Below are 16,829 nucleotides of genomic sequence, written 5' to 3' on the forward strand. Positions count from 1 at the left end.
GTTGCTCAGAGCCCCATCCAACCTGGCCTTGAAGGTTTCCAGCGATGGGGCATCCACCACCTCTCTGGGCAACCTGTTCCAGTGTTCTACCACCCTCATTGTAAAAAACTTTTTCCTTACATCAAGTTTGAATCTGCTGCCTTCTATTTGGTTCTTGCTAATGCTGAAGCAGGGCTTGGGAAGGTCTGTGGGACTGAGGAGAAGCACGGTAAACACTGAATCGGAAAGATGGGGAGAGGGCTGAGTGCTAAATCCATGTGAGATGATCTTTCATACTCAAATTCTTTGGCAATGCAACCGTAAGAAACAGTATCAACTGCTCCCTCTGGATCAGGAAGTTAACCTCGAAAATAAAGTGAAAGCCAGCCTAGTGTCTGATATGAAAGGCATGTGAAACTACACAGTCACAGTCACGATCACCGTTCAGGTCACAGAAAGAGAACTACCTGAAGGAATGGGACCAAGGTGGGAGAGTCTGTGGTTTTGCTCTGTCTTTGTTGCAGGGAAGGTTGTGGAAGGATCTTTGAATTGGGCTTATTTCCCCAATTTTGCCCTCTTGCTATTATACTTAAACAAATGAAGGAATTTTTAAAAAGCGATATAAAAGGAGAAGTAGAAGGAGGAGTTCACCATATCAGTTCTAGCTTTAGAAAAGTATATTGCTAGTTCTGGGCTGGTTTATATTCTAGGCACGCCCACATGCATTCTCAGGTTGTCAACAGGTTGTCCACGATGATACAACTCGATGTACTTTCAAGACTGACCGATAAAGTAGAAAATTATTCAAACAGTGAGTCAGCAATGTATTGCCAACTCCAAACAGTAGATAATAATCATTAATCAGGCAAACATTTCAGTCATTTGCTTATATTTATCTTCTGTTTTTCAGCCAGTTCCAGTGAAAACATGCATTTGTGCATTAATCCACTCAGAAATCTGAATTATGTGGGCAGAGGACCTTTACTGGATACTTTGTTGGAAGAATATTAACAGCATGGAGCAGGAAAGTAAAGTGAAGCACTGCAAGCAGAAACAAGCTGGAAGTACAATATTGGCAGGTGTGTTCTATTCTACACTTAAATACACTTAAGAAGGGGTTTGGATCTGTCCTGAGTGAAAGCAAACAAAGAAACATTACTGGATTTATTCTGTTTGATGTATAATACTTCTTTGCAAATACAAGTGTCCCAAATACTTCACACCCTTATCAATTTCTGACAGAACCCATTTATGTGAAACAACATGACTGCGTGAGGCAGAAGGGATGACTGTATTGAGGAGTCCCAACTGGTATTCTTTTCACAGGGCAGTGAGTGATTCTAGCCCTAAATATTGAGCCATTTGCTTAAAGTTAGAAACCACTGAAAAACTGACTGGGTTGATGTAACTTCTTGCTGCTGCTGAAAATGTAATTCCTGTACATCTTTCTCCCTCGTGTCCTCTACATCCAGTTGTAATGTCTCCTTGTTTGCCCTGGTTCTACTATTCACCTGACTCCCTAGTAAGCTGAATCAGCTTTCAGAGATTTGAAACTGAAATATCAATTGGTGTGAGCAAAGTATGAGCAGAAATGGGTGTGTGTAAGCACCAGAAGAAACAGCAGGACAAAGGTTAAAAGAATGGCCTGTGTTAATAATCAAATACAGAGTTTAAGGCAGTAAAATTGAGAAATATGTTGTTTCTCTCAAACCAGGAAGACTCTGGATGCACTCTCCATGCACTCTATAGCATGGAGAACTTGTCTGCAGAAGACCCTGCCATCTGGCAGCTGGATGTGGCAGGAAGATACAGCGCATCACAAATGCCGTTTCTTCTCCTATTAGTCCAATTAGAAGCAGACCATAGCCTCAGAAACTCAAAGTGAAGAAACACAGAAAATGGGCAAATGAGTTGTCTGAAGTGTGTGGAGGCAGAAGTAGCCAGATTGAAGCACAAGGATGCCACCATAGTATCCACTGGGTCCCACTAGCTTTCGTACCCACTATCGAGCATAAAAGACCCGTACAAAGCAGTTTGCCCCTCCCAGTGAAGAATAATAAGAGAGGCCATAACAGTGTGGTAATTGGTGCCCGTCTTCCCTTGCCTTGCAGACAAGCATGGGTCCTGGCCAGACCCGTTGGACACATGAACCTCGGTGCTTGTGAGGGTGGAGTTCGACAGTGTGAATGAAGTTGAATAGATTGAATGAATGTGATTGAAAGTGGGGGAACTGAGTGAAAAGAGTGCATACTGAAACGCAACTTCCGCAGCTTAACTGGAGGCAGACAGATTTTTGAAAATAATTTTACCTTGCCTGATGTATCTGCAGCCCGAACACGCAGTATGTTGTTACGCTCAGTCCTGTGGAACCTCTCTGCTGTATGTGAGGAAGAGGCTATTCCTGCTCTAAATAGCCTGCACAGCCTGGCTTGCCTGGTAGCTCTGACCACCTCAGCAGTTCTGTCCCTCTGGGGATGGATAAAGTATGTGGAAACACTCTGGGAATGACACTGCCAAACCGACTTTCCTTCTTTTCCAGCATGTGGCGGATTCAGTTTCTCTCACTGTCAGCCCCATTCTACTTCTCAAGACCCCTCTTTCAGGTCTCGGCTTTGGCTCACCTTATAGTTATTCTCTCCCACACAACCAACTATTATTCTTGTTCTGGTTTCCCCAGACTGTTTCAAATAGCATTATGCAGGACATGCTGAGACTTTTGCTTTCTTGTCCCTCACCCATTTCTTGCACAACCTTCCTCCAGTTCTGTACTGTCTGCTTAATCAGCTAACGGTTGGATATACATTTTCCTGAGGATTTCAAAAAAATTTTCAGGTTTTTTTTGTTCTGTGGAAAGTGTTAGGTTATGTGATAAAAGCTCACCTGGTGGGAGATGAGAGCTCTTTTCTCACCTGACATGCCTGCCCCATGCACAGCCAATAACTGCAATCAGTTTAGACTGGCTTTGTCCCCAGCACGGGGGCTGGGCTGGGGCTGACACTGGCTCCACTTTAAATAGTAACCAGGACCCTGCGCAGATCCCTTGCTGCAGTGGGTTGGGGTGTGGAGCTGGCTGGGCAGGAACACCTCTCCTGGGCACCTGTTGGGGGTGGGGGGAGGAAAAGGAGCAGGATGGAAAATGAGTGGGATGCAAGGGAAAAGCAGTTTGAGATTGCACAAAAGATTATGAAGTTATTGTGAGATGTTTAGGGGAGGAAGAATTGTGGGAAAATAAAGGGATGTCTAGCGACTGGAGTGAGTGTGTGATGGACCAGCCGGTGCACAGGTGAAGTGGCCTGGGAGCCGAGGGTGAGTGAATCGCTCGGGACCAGCTCTAGGTGTGAGGGGGCCTGTTTGTCTCTAGGGGCGAGAACACAACGGGGTTAACTATTGTTGTGGTTTAGCCCCTCCCCAGCGCCATACAGCCCGTCCTGAGCAGCCATCGCGGAAACGAAACCGAGCAGCAAGCCAAAAAGGGAAAAGGAGCCAGGAGAGTACAGAGCGCGATGCCAGCAAGAGAGATGAGAGATGAATGCCGCCCCCGGCCACCCCCCACTTACTTACTGAGCATGACATTTATGGCATGAAATACTCTCTTTGGCCAGTTTGGGTGAATTATTCTGTCTGTCTCTCTCCCAGCTTCCTGTGCCTGCACGTTAGTGAGACCTGGGAAGCCAGACAGTGTCCTTGGTCTCATTAGCAACAACTCATATCATCAGGGTGTTTTATCAACGTTCTTCACGTATGAAATCCAAAACACACCGGCTACTGAGAGGAAAGTTAACTCCATCCCTGCTGAAACCAGGACAATTATGGAACCTGGAAACTCCTGGCCAGCTCTGAGTGTGAGACGGTCTGTACTGGCAACTGGAGCAGGGCTGCGCCTTGGGGGCTTCTATGTCCAGGTGCCAGCAGTTGGAGAGACTGGAATCCAGGGGCAACTACCAGGCAGACTGAGTGTCTGAGCCCAGTTGCTGGAGGAACCCACGTTGTATATATGTGTGTATATATGTATTTTCAGCCTCACTACTAGTTGAACCTGCGGATGGGGAGCTGCAGCAGCCTTGCCTCTCTGAGGCTGTTGCCTCCAGCATGAAATGTTTTCCTCTACCAGAAACAATTCCACTGGTTTTAGCTTACACAGTTTATTGCAGAGGCTTTTGTTTCTGTTTTCTTTAAATTTGTGCTAGGGAAATTACTTTCCTTAAAACCAGAATGGCACTTTGATGTTTTACTTCATAATGTGAATGTATTCCTAGCAGATTTTTTTTCCCTGATGTCGTAGTTTAGCCTTGCCCAGGACCAAGCTATGCAGTCTCTTGCTCACTCCTCCCACACTCCAAGGGAATAGGGAGGGATCATATAAAAAAAAATGCTCAAGATTTGAGATAAGGACAGGGAGAGATCCTTAAAGTTACCATTATGGGCAAAACAGACTTGACTTGGGGAAAACTATTTATTTTTTAATATTAGTAAAACCAAAGCAGGATAATGAGAAAGAGAACAAAGTAACTTCCCCTCACCCTTCCATCTTCCCAGGCTTAACTTTATTTTAAATTATCTCTACCTCCTTCCCCACCCCCCTCCCTCCTGAGTGGTCAGCGGGGCATAGGGAATGAGGGTTATGGTCAGTTCATCACATGTTGCTTTTCCGCCTGCTCTTTCATCCTCGGGGGAAGAACTCCTCACATTCCTCCCTTGCTCCAGCGTTGGGTCCCTCCCATGGGCTGCAGTCCTTCATGAATGCTCTAGCGTGGGACATTTTCCACGGGGTGCAGTCCCTCTGGAAATGGCTGCCCAAGCGTGGGCCCCCCATGGGCCACAGCCTCCATTGGGCATCCGCCTGCTGCGGCGTGGGGTTCTCCCCAGGCTGCAGGTGGATCTCTGCTCCTCCGTGGGCCTCCATGGGCTGCAGGGGGACAGCCGGCCTCACCATGGCCTACACCACAGGCTGCAGGGGAATTCTGGCCAGGAGCCGCATTACTCCTCCACCTCCTTCTTCACTGACCTTGGTGTCTGCAGCCGTTCCTCTTGCCAGAGGGTGAGGCCTGCAAGGCCCACAAGGCTCGCGCCTCCCCCTCTCTGTGCCCACTCAGCTTCTTCACATCTTCACTCTCCTTTTTAAAAATTATTTTTCCCCTTCTTGAATACATTATCGCAGAGGTGTTATCACTGAACATTCTGTCACCAGCTGGCTTGGCCCTGGCCAGGAGCAGGTCTGCCCTAGGCCTGGCCGAGTCCACTGAACAAAGGGGAGCGACTTCTAGCAGCTTCTCACAGAAGCTTCCACCCCCCCCAAACGAAAACACCTGATAAGTTACTCCTCTACAGAAGAAACAGAAGCTCTGTTCATAAGGCTGGTTGTAACTCTGTGTTAAAGCTGTACCAGTGTAGGGATTTTAAACAGAAATATGCAGATTGATATGAATGGAAGTACATGTGTGTGAAAGGACTGGAAAAAAACAGCAGAATGGCCTGTATTGATGAGGGAGACCAGTGTTCCCAGGACACAGCTCCTTTGACTGTCCTGAGACAAACAATCCTGTCCAGTTTAGCTCCACAGAGTATGGGCTCCTATAGCAAGCCTCTGCTCTTCATTTTTCTTCATTAGCATGTTAAAGAAGTCTCTTCACCCTAGGTTTCCCGTAGCAGAATCTCAGGCATCGCATCTTATAAAAATAATTTATTCAAGAGGGATAGCTGAAAAATAAAACAGCTCGAGCTGGGTGCCTTCAGAGAGGGACCCTGAACAAAGAAATCTCTGGGCAGTTATACCTTTACAATCTATGCACCCACGCCCCACACACTCTTCACATACCTTGTATGGGCCTTTTGGTCCAATGGTAATTACTGGTTTGGGGTCTTCTAACTCCTTATTGGATTCCTTCTCTGTCTCCAGGCAGGTTGTTAACTGTTCCCACCGTGATGAGTTGCAGCTCCTGCTGACTGCATGAGTTAGGGTTTTGTGGCTGACCAACAAACCCCTACAATGGAAGAAGGCTCAGTGGAGATGTGCAAGGACTGTGTCATGAAGCTCAGAGAATAACACAGTGTGTGACTGACCACAGGTGTTGCAAAGAAGCTGACTTTGTCTTAACACAAAAGGGACCAGAGAGTGGCTCTTGTTTTAGATAATTGGCTATGTCAGTTGAATGGATCGGCTAGCGGTCTAAATATTTCTTTCTGAGTTCATTAAAAGAGTGCGAGTGTCTCCCTGAGTTAGCCAGACCAGCACGAGGGGGAGTGAATATGGGGCTCAGGCCAACATAGAGTATAAAAACTAAACAGCTAACAAAAGAATTTCAGAGAGAGCAATGGGCTTGAGCTGGCTTCAACCTATGTATTCCTTCCTGGGGACACCCAGCATCGTGATGGTGAGCATGTTATAGAGACTGGTAATGGGAATCACATTGGTATTGTGATTGAACTGTGTATTGCAATTGTTATAACTTACATCTGTATTGTGTTTTCAGTATATTTTGTATCTCCCTACCAAATCAGAAATCCGTGTAACATCAGCTATCTTCACATAAGTAAATTTGATATTAAACATTACATCCTCCACACATGAAACATCTAAAAGAACCTCATCAGAGAGGACTCTGACAGGGATTAGTACTGGGACCGTAGTGTTTAAACTCTTAATTAAAGACCTTGATGATAGTATAGAGTGCACTCTCAGCAGTACTGCGGATGGCACCATAATTGAACCAAGCAGAGGGCAGTATGCTGAAGGGCATGGCTGCTATTCAGAGGGATCTAGACAAGCTAGAGAAGTGAGCTGACTCCTAAAGTTCAACAAAAGCAAATGCAAAGTCCAGCACTGGGAATGGAGTAGCCTGAAGTAACAATACAGGCTGTGGCAGACTGTCTAGGGAGAAACTCTGCAGAAAAAGACCTGTGGTTCCTGGTGGACAACCAGTTGACCATGAGCTAACAATGTGCTCTTGTGGCAAACAAGCCCATCAGTATCCTGGCACAAGTGTAACCACCAAGCTGGCTGAGGCTCTGACACATGATGTATGAAGAAAGGCTGAGAGAGCTGGGTCTGTCCAGCCTGCAGAAGAGAAGGCAAAGAGGAGACCTTTTTGCTTTTTGCAGGATGCAGAGAACACAGAACCAGACTTTTGTTCAAGGTGCACAGGGAAAGGATGAGAAGCAAAAAGCACAAGTTGGAATATGAAAAATTCCATTTGGATCTTAGGAGGTTGGTGGGTTTTTACCATAAAAATACTGGTCAGACACTGGGGCAAACTGAATCTCCATCCTTGGAAGTGTTTAAAGCTCAACTGGACACAACCCTGCGTGGCCCGCTCTGAGCGGGAAGTTGAACTATATACTTCTGGAATTCCTTTCCAGCCCAAATTATTCTGTGATGCCGTGATTTTTTTTTTAAGTACAGCATCTTCTTTCCTAGAAGAATTACAAAACACTGCATTGATTGTCAGGTTTGGGGAGTGGTCTGGAAAGATGAAGGAAAGGAATTTCCCCTCCCAGGTTACTTTGTTTGACATCTTAGATATCTGTTTGCTTGGGGGAGTGGGATTTGCTTTTGCCCACAGCCTGTCATACAATTCTTGTGGGCATGTCTCTCATTCTCTCATTTGCTCCTCATAGCAGGCGGCAGGATCAGGCTCTGAATTCAGAGTCTATCAGCTTAATTAAAATTTCAGTCCTGAGTATTTTGGTGAAAGTTAATGGTCTCAGCACAACAAAAGGTGAGACTTCTACACTCCAAGATGAAGGTGAAGACAGGCTAGTTGTTTGTTTTAGTAACTAATATCCACATGTACAATATTAATTTTTGTAAGGACCATTGCATTTATACTTCCAGAATAAAATAACAAGACATAAGCTTAACACAGTTTCTAATAATCGTGAAAGCTTTTGTGAAAAAACACACCCTTAGTAGATCTTGTAACCACTCTGTCAGACTTGGCAAATGTAATTGATACCATGTGTGTTGGAGATTTCTCCTAAGGGAAGGAGATTCTCTCTTTAAGCATGTTTTATGCATGTGCCTCTGTAAACCAAATCCAGCAGCTAGTTCCTTTACAGTAGACTTGTAAATCTTTTTCTGTGTGAATACAGTAACATAGGAGCATTGCTCTTCAGTTATTATATCACTAAAGGCATGGTGGTGTCAAAGACCAAACCTTTTGATATCTTGGAAAATGCACCCTATTGTGCTATTGCCTTTGAAGAACACTTGATGTTAAAACATCCCCAGAACATGTTGTACAAACTCTACAAGGTTGACTGCCCTTATTACTTCATTAATAGGGACCGTGTAACCTTTCTTACCTTAAACCATTATATGCTTACTTTTCTCAGTTCAGCACCCAACTGTACAACTTAGCAACAGTAACTTGTCAGCTGTTGACCTCTGCAGATCCTTCAGCTCAAAGTCTCTCAAACAAACCTGGTTTCTGTTTGCATAGCCATTAGTAAGTGGTATAAGCAAGAGCATCTTAACGTGTCCCCTAGACAAGGTGACCTAACTATGCCCTCCCTTACGCAGTACTCTTCCAGCAGCTGTGACTGCTGGGTTAAAAGTAACCATCAGGGTCCTGGCAGCATTCACCCCCCAACCCTGGGAAGCCCAGCTGCCTGGACTCCTGGCCAACACTGATAAGCAGCTGCCTGGCCTTGAACAGAGCTCTCTGAGACCAAGCTGGCAGCCGTTTCCATGGGGGCTGTCCACAATTCTCTTGGGAACTTGTCACAGAAAGAGTGAGAGTGATGCACTTCACTCTCAAAAGAGAAGCAGTAATACATTTTATTGATATAAAACAGTGAGTTAACAAAGTTCAATGGTAAATGCGATTCTATGGTAAGGTGCATTTGATTATTTACCGCATAGAGTAAGACAAAACTGTTAGGGAGACCCTCCTGTTGAGTCATGAGATTCAGAGAGAACCTCCTTGCATTCTAAACTTCTCTTAGAGGAGTCTAGGTGTCACTGGATCCATATTTAGTCCCAGACTTGGACAACAGTTTATGTCTAAAGGATTATATATGCACAATCAATCCTTTATATCACTTAGCTAAGATTACAAAGTTTCAGTGAGCTTATTCCCAATTCTCTTACCAAGTATCTGACATGGTAAGGATTCTCTCAGCCTTGAGGAGTAACCTTGAGAGGTGTCCCTGCTCAAGGGGAGATCCTGGTGCATGGCGTGCTGCCATGCAGGAGAGCTCAAAGGGCTCTTGGGCTGCTCACTATTTATGGAGTGAGATGATTGACTCATAGTCATATTTGCATACTGACTGCAGATGTTAGTTTCTTCCAAATTTGGCTTGAGTCAAACATTGACCAGCACTGTGGTTAGATGGACACATGGCCATAAATTAGCCCTTGGCTATTGTGTTGTCATCTGTCTCCTCCACATCCACTATGAGTCGGATGCAGCCATCATGACCAGACGCATCCATCACACTGCTACTGGTGATTATCACTTGAGCAAGGTTACGGGAAAAGATGAAGTTGGGGTGTGAGGGAAGCATGCCATCACAGAACTGTGTTTAAGCTGAGAGTCATCGCTCACTCTAACCTGTGCTGGGCTGTAGCTGCATAGCAGCTGTGCCTGTGCCTGGCCGCTGGCAAGTGTTGTGCGGTGGTGGCTACTTATGTGGCTACAGCTCCTCTCACTCTCCAGCTGCTGTGCTGCATTGCAGGCATCAGGGAGCTGTGGGAAGGGGACCTGGCAGCGCAGCACAGTAACGGGGTGAGCCAGGCGACAGGGACCCCCGATGCAGAGTGGCAAGTCCAGGCGGACTCCAGAGTCTCCAGGGCTGGAGACAACAGTCAAGGTCAGACACAGCTCAGGGCAAGTGACGGAGCAGGTCTGAGGTCAAGCCAGGAAGCAAAGCTGCTGGGTCTGGGTCAGGGCAAGACCAGTGAAGGTCCGAGACTATGGTTGTACAATTCCTGCCCCCACCACTGAGTGACTTGGTGTTTCGTGCGTTTCCTCCCCTTCTGGGGCACACACCAACCTTGAATGAGTCAGGAACAGATTGCGAAGGCGGTGGATCTGAGCAATGAGGCAGCCCCTTACCCTGATAACCTAGTACATCTTGACCTGGGTCAAAGCCCAGAGAGAGTGATACCAGAATCACAAAAAAATTAACAAAGTCTGGGCCTGCGTAACTAGTGGAAAGCACTAGAATATTTCATAATCTGAGTCAGGCCAAAATAGAAAAGTACCTGACAAAAGTTAATTATCTTGGACCCTGTAAATAGCAACCCTAAGCAAGACCCATTGAGCTCTCCTGGATCACAGCGGGCTGTGACCAGCATCTTCCCTGAGCTAGGACGCCTCTCAGGCATAGCCTCCTTACACTGAAGAGGTTTAAGGACCACCTGCTGGCAAAGTCGATGAAAGGCTAGAGCAAAGTTCAACTTCTCAAAGCTCAATTATTGCTTATTGAGGAATGCTGATGCATTGTTCGTACTTACCCTAGACTCGAGAAGGAAGACGGAACTTTTAACTATAGGCTAGTCTCCTCTATCCACCTCTCTACCTATGATCCATATACTTCTGCCTGTGTTTGTGTGTTTCTGTTTATACATATATACCAATATACAGATATATATTGATATATATGTATATATGTATATAGCCCTGAGGAGAACTTGGGTGTGCTGGTGGACAAGAAGCTGAACATGAGCCAACAATGCACGCTTACAGCCCAGAAATCCAACAACATCCTGGGCTGCATCAAAAGGAGCACGGCCAGCAGATTAAGGGAGGGGAGTCTGCCCCTCTACTCCGCTCTTGTAAGACCCCACCTGGAGTACTGTGTCCAGTTCTGGAGGCCCCAACATAAGAAGGACATGGATCAGTTGAAAAGGGTCCAGAGGAGAGATGCAAAGATGATCAGAGGGCTGGAGCACCTCTCCTGTGACGACAGGCTGAGAGAGTTGGGGCTGTTCAGCCTGGAGAAGAGAAGGCTCCAGGGAGACCTTATAGCGGCCTTTCAGTACCTAAAGGGGGCCTACAGGAAAGATGGGGAGAAAGCCTTTAACAGGGCCTGTTGTGATAGTATGAGGGGTAATGCTTTTAACATAGAGGGAGGTAGATTCAGATTAGACTTTAGGAAATTTTTTTTTACAATGAAGGTGGTAGAACACTGAAACAGGTTGCCCGGAGAGGTGGTGGATGCCCCATCCCTGGAAACATTCAAGGCCAGGTTGGATGAGGCCCTGAGTAACCTGATCTGGTTGAAGATGTCAGTGCTCCTTGTCCCTGCTCCTAACCCCCTCTAGGGGTTAGACTAGATGACGTTTAAAGGTCCCTTCCAACCCTAACGAATCTATGATTCTATGATTTAGGATAACCTGTAGTAAGTTAGTGTTGATCTTGTCATTCTCAAATCTATAATTAGGTTGCTGTTTTAATCATAACATATTCAATTGAATCACTTTGTTATTCTTTAAATTGGTTAATGTTTAAGTGCTGCTAAATTCAACTTTTTATTTACCTGACACCACTAATAAACCTTGAATTGCTACTAAATCACAACAGTGTGAAGTATTTCATCTGTGACAGAGATTGAGCATGGGCATAGCTACTGCTCCACTGCAATATAACACAGGCAGGGGCCAGCGGTAAAGCCTCAGCTTAAAATAAGCTCCCAAGGGAAAGGAGGGACAGGCCCTCACTTCCAGCTTTCTTCACAAAAGCTCTGGTTGGCAAAGGAGCTGGCCTTGGACTTAGCCAGCTAAACTCTTTCCCGTGACCAACTAAACACCTAGAAGGGGGATGACATCAGGATGCTGTGGCTAGTAACTTTGTCTGTAGCAGTTCTGTGCCAGAAGTATGTGCCGTTGCCGTGAGAGGTTTGTTTGTGTTCTTCCTTACTTGGAAGACTATGAACAATGAGGGGAAGTGATGGTACCCCCCTATTCAGTTGTATTGGTATAGCATGGCCTCACACTAGCCATGACATGACAATCTCTGTTGCTGTCACTTGTTTCTTACTCCAAAGCTCCTTTCATTCTTTTGGCACTGCTCATGGCTTATATTTGCCTGGAGGTCTCGCTTAACGTTGCCTGGATTTTCTTGATTTTCTTCTTTCTATAGTCAGTGATATGACCAAGCTTCAAGCCTGAACCAACCCAACTGCCACCCTTCTTGCACATGTTGTATTGTGGTGGTATATGGGAGTGAGAACAGGACATGTTTGGCTAATGCTGATGCCTCAGAACAACACAGGGGGTTGGTATTCTTAGTCACTGCAGCTTTTATGGGTTGGTTCCAACAGTCAGTGATGAAAATGAACCACAGTGTTAGGAGTGGTAGATCACCATTGAGCCGTTCAGGGAGATTCTTCCATTGTGAAGACCAAACCTATCCTGCTGACAGCTCCCAGGCTAGATTTGGTCCATGGGTATTTCCATCAAATCTACTCCCTTTTTTTTTTCTTGAAAAATCTTCCTACTCCCTCTCTCCCAAGCTTTGTGACATCTCCTGTGCCTGACAGAGCCCTGTCACTGTGCCTGTGCTAGGCTTCTAGAGCTAGGAACCACCATTGTCCATCACGGCTCACCATTGTCCATCATGGCTATTCAGTGCATTCCCAGAAGAAAAAAAGGAAGTTGTACCCCATGCAAAATAAAGTCCCAGTGAAAAATCCATCAAAAGAAGAAAATTTAACCATATGGCCCTAAAGTACCAGACTAATCAGATGCAAGTGGCAGTCACGCTTGTTTTTTGGTTTTCAGTATTTTTTTTTAATAGAAGAAAAAGAACTTCTTTTCAGCAATCTCAACTTTCCACAAAAGTAAGCATTCTGTCATGCAAAGCATACACTTTTTGAAAAGGTTAGCAGAGTCAGCAACCACGAAAACCAATTTTGAGACAGTTTTTGGCCACCCCCCTGGTTGTACTAGCAGGAAGTCCCAGGTTAGAATCTTCTTTTGCAGATCAGCCAAGTCTGGGACTAAATCACTCCAGCCTTTCCCTTGTAGGTGGGAGACTACCCTTACCAGAGTTAGTTATAAAATCTTATCCCTTTGCTATGGGGACCATTTGTACAACCCCTGCAGAACCTAGAGTCACTGTAGCTAAAACTCTGCTTCGTCAGCAAAGACTGCAAATTTAAGCCAATGATTCATGGGAAAGTCTGTTCAGAAATTTCTGTCTTGCTTTTGAACTATTTCCAGTCACTGTTTTTGTTGGCTTCATGGTGGAAGAGAATTTTAATAGCTATCTTTAGAGACCTTTATTTTGTGCATTGTATACCAACCAGTCTTTTCATTCATCTGTTCAGTTCTCTCTAGACTAGCAGTTTTCTACAAGTTTTCCTAGTTCAGAAAGTTTTTTTTTTTTTTTTTTTCCTCTGTTTATTGACATTTATAAAATTGTCCTGGTTTCAGCAGGGATGGAGTTAATTTTCCTCTCAGTAGCTGGTGTGTTTTGGATTTCACTTGTGAAGAATGGTGATAAAACACCCTGATGTTATGGGTTGTTTTATCAACCATAACCCAATGTCAAGGACACTGTCCTGCTTTCCAAGTCTTGCTAATTTGCAGATGCAGGAAGCTGGAGGAAAGACAGACGGAATAATTGACCCAAACTGGCCAAAGAGAGTATTCCATGCCATAAATGTCATCCTCAGTGTGTTACCAAAATCCGGAATAAAACTTCTTAACAGCAATGTGAAGTTGAGAAGCAGGCACTTCTTTATTGCAGCGCTGGGCACACGGGGGATCGCTCCACCTAGCGTGCGCGCCTGTCCGATTCAACAGCACAGTTAAATACACATTCGATATACATATTCAATACATTTACAAGAAATGTTATGCATAAACATCAACTTTCTGAGAAATCATTATAATACATCTCCTCCCATTTGTGCATGCTCAGTAATTTGAGTCGGGGGTCTTCTGGTGGTCTTGGGGGTCGTCAGGACGTCCCCTCCTCAAATTCATTGGTTGAACCCCTCCTTGAATTCTCCATATATGGTCCTGAGAACAAGGTCATCTTGCCCTTGAATCTTTTGGCTTGAAAGTGAGGGCTCAGAGCCCAAGCTGCATAGCTGATGCCTCGTTCTACCACTCCCCAAACTATCCCCCGACATGCTAGCCTAATTTATATCTAAGATAAGAATGATATATTGCTAAGGTAAGGATATTTCGCATTTCTAAGATAAGGATGCTAAGGCAAGGATACTTCATATAAAATTTAACCCTATAGTTCTATGGTTAGCGAGAATCACCCCATATTTATATTCCAGAATCATATTGATTAAGTATTTTCCTATTATCAATCATTGGTATTATCATTGATTATAATTCTACTGATTATAATTCTACTGATTAAAGTCCTCGATACCCAGATCGAGATGGGAAAGGTAGAGGGTTTCCTAGCAGCGAGCTGGTGTCCATAACAAATTTGCAACAAGTATATAAGTGGGGGTTGGCCAGGGCGGGTATCTGCTTTCCCGGCACCCATCTTTCTTTCTTGTTTGCTGGCATTGTTCCCTCTACCTTGCTGGCTCCCTTTCGCTCCTTTGCTTGCCGCTCGGTTTAGTTTCAGTGATCACTGCTTGGGATGGGCTGTATCGGTCATTGGGACATTGGATGGTGAGAAAGCATACATCATTCACTTTGTATATTTTAGTATCCTTATCTTCTGTTATTGTTGTAGTTTTTCTTTGTTATTTTAATAAACTGTCTTCATCTCAACCCACGAGTTTTCCTTCCTTCCCAATTCTCTCCCCCATCCCAGTGGGAAGGGGGAGGGTGAGAGAGAAACTGTGTGGTAATTCAGGCTAAACCATCACAGTCTTTTTGGCGCCCAATGTGGGGCCTTTCTGCGATAACACATTTAAGAAGGGGAAAAACAGAAAAAAAAAACAGGAAAGAAGATGTGAAGATGTTGGGTGGGGGCAGAGAGGGGGAGGTGCGAGCCTTGTGGGTGTCGCAGGACTCACCCTCCAGCCTTCTGCCAGGCGGCCAACTAGGCCCGACTTGGCCCAGCTAAGAGAAGTGGAGAGAAGATGGATGATGTGAAGAGAACCTGAGAGGCGTCTGCCTGCCTGTTGTGGAGAATTTCTGGTGAGAGGAACAGTTGCAGACGTCAAGGTCAGTGAAGAAGGAGGGGAAGGAGTAATGCGGCTCCAGGCCAAGATTCCCCTGCAGCCTGTGGTGATGACCATGGTGGAACAGGTTGTCCCTCTGCAGCCCATGGAGGTCCATGGAGGAGCAGAGATCCACCTGCAGCCTTTGGAGAACCCCATGTTGGGGCAGGTAGATGCCTGAAGGAGGCTGTGGCCCGTGGAGGGCCCGCTGGGGCAGCTGTTCTGGAGGGACTGCACCCCATGGAAGAGATGACCCACGCCGGAGCAGTTTCACGAAGGACTGTGGCCCATGGGAGGGACCCCACGCTGGAGCAGAGGAGAAATGTGAGGAGTCCTTCCCCTAACGATGAAGCAATGGTGTGAAACGACGTGTGATGAACTGACTGTAACCCCCATTCCCTCTTCCGCCCTGTGCTGCTCAGTGGGTGGAAGGTGGTAGAGATAATGTTAAGCCCAGGAAGAGGGAAGGGTGGGGGGAGGTTATCTTGTTCTCTTTCTCATTATCCTGCTTTGTTTTTAGTAATAAATGAATAGTTTTCCCTAAGTCGAGCCTGTTTTGCCCATAACGGCAACTTTAAGGATTTCTCCCTGTCCTTATTTCAAACCTCGAGCGTTTTTACTTATATTGTCTCTCCCTATTCTCTCGGAGGGTATGGGGAGTGAGAGAAAGACTGCGTAGTGTGGTCCTGATCAGGGCTAAACTACAACAAAATCTGAATTCCTTTGCAATCACTAATGATGAAAACTTCTTTTTTCTCTATTGCTGCCCACTACGAGGAGTACTTGTATTGGAGAAGCTTTTCTAGAGGAACTCATTCTGTCCAGGGGATGTAATAATTACACAGGCAATGGACTTTCTACAGGTTCAACTGATGTTCTGCCCAAAGGTTTGACAGGAGATGACAGACAATGCCACATATAATATGAGTCCTTTTCTTCTTGTCAGGTGTGTGCTATTCCCATCTTTGTTATAGGTGAGCCAGTTATAGGCAGAGCTATTAACCATCAATACTTCAAAGAAGTAGACATTTAAGGAGCTATTCACACCATCTAAGGTAAAGAATCCTTCTTAGACTGTGTTTCAGCTGCACACTGAGGGGATTACACAAGGAGCCTGGGAGAGCTGACTGAAGCACCCCATTCTGTCAAGTTAGGCAGCTAAAATAGTTTGATTACTATTCCCCTTAAACAAGCTGTTGAATTAAGTTCCCTCCTCATCTTTCCTGCCTCTGCCATCACTCTTTCATTGTATTTGGATTCTAGTGTCACTGTTTTGGGGTTTTCACTTCCCTCTTTCAACCAAAGACATTGCTACAGAGGCCCAGCAGCAACGTACATTGCCACATTTGCTAACCACACAATAACATTCATGGCCTGACTGCTGCTTGGGACACCTTCTGTCACAGAAGGCGGAGGTCGTTGTTAGAAGGTCAATGCAACTGGGCTAATCCTTCCTGTGAGGGTTATCTCAGGGAAGAAGTGCTCAGTTCAAATAATTTAAATAAAAATCAGGATCAGAAAGGGTTTATAAATCAATTAGCAGCACATATTTAATCGGCAATTACTGATCTATACATTAAGGATCAATATTGGTGATACAACAGATAAAACACAATGCTGGGCACTTATGAAATCTCAGTAACTACCTACACATTTCTAAAGATCCTTCTATTACTAATTTCAAGAAATTCTAAGTGCACACACACACACATAGTTACACAGGTCTGTCTCCTCTCACAGGACAAGCAAACCCCCCCCATACTTCT

The sequence above is a fragment of the Chlamydotis macqueenii genome, chromosome 1 (assembly GCF_036417535.1).
Source record: "Chlamydotis macqueenii isolate bChlMac1 chromosome 1, bChlMac1.mat, whole genome shotgun sequence".
In the NCBI taxonomy this organism is placed as follows: domain Eukaryota; kingdom Metazoa; phylum Chordata; class Aves; order Otidiformes; family Otididae; genus Chlamydotis; species Chlamydotis macqueenii.